General features: G+C 32.9%; 1 long non-coding RNA gene across 1 annotated transcript; it reads left to right on the top strand.

The window, feature by feature from the left end:
- The first annotated feature begins 862 nt into the window (after positions 1 to 862).
- On the top strand, positions 863 to 2100 carry LOC132742535 (uncharacterized). The gene is made up of 3 exons (XR_009627441.1): positions 863 to 1106; positions 1314 to 1490; positions 1646 to 2100. It is a non-coding gene; the product is annotated as an uncharacterized LOC132742535 (long non-coding RNA).
- Positions 2101 to 4115: the final 2015 nt, after the last annotated feature.

Genomic DNA, 4115 nt, shown 5'->3' with positions numbered 1-4115 from the left:
AACAAGCTGACGATATGCGCATCTCCTCTTGATATTGATGATTCCCATAAAGTTTCGTTGAATTCCAGCCAGTAGTTATCCCCCATCGGCGGGGGATAATAAATTGTAATTATCTCTATTGGCACCAACAATTCCTGAAAATCTGTGACTGTCCAAGATTAAGTCGCGGACCAAAAAAATGGACCCTGGATGGTCCCTAGAAGTAAAATATGTCATTATCTACCTTGACATCAAAAATTCCTGAAAATCTGTGAGTGCCTCAGAATCAGTCGCAGATCAAAAAAAATGGATTCAGAAAGGTCCCAATAAATCAGAAATATCATTTTCTGCATTAACACCAAAATTCCTGAAAAGCTGCGAGTGACTCAGAATCAGTCGCAGACCAACGCAATAGATTCAGGAGGGTCCTTTTGAAGTAAAAATGTCATTATCTCCATTGGCACCGAAAATTTCTGAAAGTCTGCGAGTGTTCAAGAAGCATTCGCAGACCAACGAAATGGACTCTGGATGGTCCTAAAAATTCACAAATGTCATTATCTGCATTAACACCAAAAATTCCTGAAAGTCTGCGATCGTCCCAGAATCAGTCGGAGACCAAAGAAATAGACACATGAGGGTCCCGTAGAAGTCAAAAATGTCATTATCTGCATTGGCACTAAATATTTCAGAAAGTCTACGAGTGCCAAATAATCAGTTGCAGACCAACAAAATTTATACTTTATTTAAGAATGCCCTGCTAGTTTGCCTAGACAGCTCAGCATTCAGGCAGAACATTTTTACACTAATATTCAGAATGCTTTGCTGGATTGCCTAGCCAGCTGAGCATTTTTAACACTATATTTAGGAATAGGCCTTTCTCAAATTATATGCATGCTTTACATTCCATCACGAGAGAGAGGCTAATAGGGCATGAATGTAAACAAATAATGTCTGACCTGATAAGCCCTAGTGATTTAAACTTGCCGGGGGAAAATCTCATTTTTTATTGTTGTGTTCCACTATGTGATTCCAATACTAGTATTTTTTTTTATAAAATACCTGAGGATGTGAGTTTGATAAATGCAGGGATTGTGAAAATAAAAAGGAATGAATGAGAACATTTCAAGGTAAAATTCCATTGTTCTATTCTTTTTAAACCAAGCTACTTTAGATGTATTACTACTTACCTTAATTAATCTGATTTCACATTATATTTAATGTGTTATTTAATTATTAACATAAAAATATGTTTTGTTCATAAATTTCATTTAAAAAATCTAAATCAATACCGTTTTAATCTAAAAAGCAATAACAGTTATTTTATGTACTTTCAGATCAATACATGACAACAGTTGCTCGTTTCGAAGCATTTCACACAATTAGATTAACGATCATGGACACAATTTCGAAAATGTCTGAAGATAATAGATGTACTTTCTTGGTTTGACTAGAGAAGTTATGATGACTAGAACAGTATGATGAACACTAAAGAAGATTTTGCCAGATGAAAGGTACAACACAAGACTTAATTTTCATTTTTACATATGAATAAAAATCAGCCAATGTAAAAATGTACATGTATGTGCAATTAAAATATTAATTGATATATTCGAGAAATGTCATAATTCTTGTTTCCACTTATAAATAAAATGTATATATTTTTCAGGAATTCCATTGGTAACAGTCATGAACACAAATTGAAAACTGGTATTTGAAACGCCTTAAGTTGTAATTCCTCTTCATGGCAAATGCATACCAGATGAAAAAGAAACTATCAAACAGTTCAAAGAAGAATTACAGAAAACTTAGGAAGAAAACAAACAGTGATATTGAACATTTGATACACACGTCAATGTGATATTGGACGTTTGATACAAACAAATTTTCAAATGACGACAGTTGTATATCTTGTTATACAGGATTTCCAACATATATATGTATATTCATAACAGTTTTCAATGTAATAAAACATTAGCAAAAACATTAAGAGCGTTTATTATGAAGTAAGCTAAACAATCAGTTTGACTGGTAGAAAGAAACGGATGTTGCAAGCTGACGAAATGTATTTTAGCATATTTTAAAGTCTTTTTCGTCTTACATTAAAATAAATAATAAAATAAATCATCGCATTACTTTCTTTTTAACATTGTGCTTTGTTTACATATATGGTACAGCTGCAGGGAATATGTCAGCATGTTAATTACATATTTTGTCCTCTTATTGCATTATATACTGTTGAGTGAATATTTCTCGGAATGTTAAAAGAAGTGCTGGAACTCGATGCTGCCGTTCCTAATACACTCCGACTGCAACGTTTTCTGCATAGGTTTTCCGCAAATGTTCAGTCCCCTAAGTACATGGAATGTATGGGATTGGTTAGTCCAGGCATAATCTTCTAGAAGTGCCGTGTATCCTAATGATTTAAAAATACAGGCTTCAAACAATTTGACCACATACTTAAGTCGGACCAACTGGACAAGTGCAATAAGCTAATGATACTTCAGCTTCGTCTTAAGATTTGACTGATATATGCAATTAAATGATTGTAATTCGTTATCTATACTAAGTATTTCATACTGTAATTAATTAAAATTGTTGATAATATATAAGTTTTACGTTATTTACTTAGCTTGAAATGTATTTTTACATTGCCATAGACAACATCATGTGTTATAATACTGAAAATCCATTGAAATGTATAAGACGGGGTTGTGGTGTCATATCCAAACAAAATATTATTTTGATTTGATAAGGCAGTCCGAAAAATTAACAACTTACTAGACAGTCATCCAGATTTTTTGACTTTTAAATAAAAAGTGAATAAAACTTATTGTATGTTTTTTTTTATTTCAATAACATTATTTAAGAGAAGTATGGTACAGAATTCAGCATCCAGCTGTTTACATCTATTATCAGTTAATTGCTTTAACATGTTTTTAGGTTAGCAATAAAATACTGATAACACAGATAATGTTTGTATAAGTTGCAAAGAGTTAACATGATATTTATACTGACACGGAATATTAGAAATTACTTGGAATTATCATATACATTAATTCATTTTTCAGGTCTTGAATACATTTATGTCCTTCACTGTATATACTGGCATGCGAGCAGTTCCCGTACAGAAGCAGTACCCGTATTTTTCATTTAAACGCTTGATTTTTACTTGCATTCTTCAAAAATTCATTTCAAATCAAGCACATACATAATCGAGACAAAATCTAAGTGTCAGTTCGGCAGTAGGTATAAAAAGTCTCATTTTAAATCACTTTCACCTGTGCCTTGTCAAAACGTGACCTTGTTTTCTCTGGGGGATTCCGTCCTTGCGCGCATGCGCAAAAATACTTACACGTGAGGCCTGTTAAAGGGTTTTCCACTAATACCACCTGTTTACAGATAAGTAGGCAATGTGATGAAAACTTGTTTAATTATCAGAATGTTGACCTGAATATCACTATATAAAATAATTTTATGGCTTTGATGCGTAAAATATCATGCATACAAGCATGCCAGTGCATGTGGATGCGTTGGGGTAACGGTACCGGGTAATAGATACCCGCGTTTAGTCTACGCTCTATTTCCTGAATTACATCTATTTATCTCTTAGAAAATGGTCTGTTTAACAATTATAAATGAAAAATAGGTCCGATATAACAAAATTATATAATTATAATGGGTTAATTTTTATGTACGGGAACTACTTCTCTTCATACAAAATAATGGATAATTTCGGTACCCCATATGAGGCCTCAAAACTAAGGGTTATTCTATGTTTAGAACATGATGGAATTTCCATGATTTGTGTGACGAGCCGAATATTGATGTGTAACATTCAAATTTTGGTGAGTGAGCGTAATAAAAAATAATGTTTAAGTAACTACGATTTTTGTACGGGAACTGCTCGCATGCCAGTAACGTAAATTAAACCCTGTTGTTGATTTATTTATCTTCATAAGAAATTAATGTGAAGTTAAATAAAGTTCTCGACAGGTATGTAGTAAATGGTACAATATGAAGATCTCTGCCACTGTAGGAAAATCTTTCGGCCATATATTTGTCATATGTTTACATAGAGCAGATAATAAAGCTTGCCCTGTTAGCCTCGTTCTGATAAATGTATGAATATGTATGAG

This window comes from Ruditapes philippinarum, unplaced genomic scaffold (assembly GCF_026571515.1).
Source record: "Ruditapes philippinarum isolate M1 unplaced genomic scaffold, ASM2657151v2 ctg3676_1_1_1_1, whole genome shotgun sequence".
NCBI classification, from domain to species: Eukaryota; Metazoa; Mollusca; class Bivalvia; order Venerida; family Veneridae; genus Ruditapes; species Ruditapes philippinarum.
This window is presented reverse-complemented; position numbering and strand designations above follow the sequence as displayed.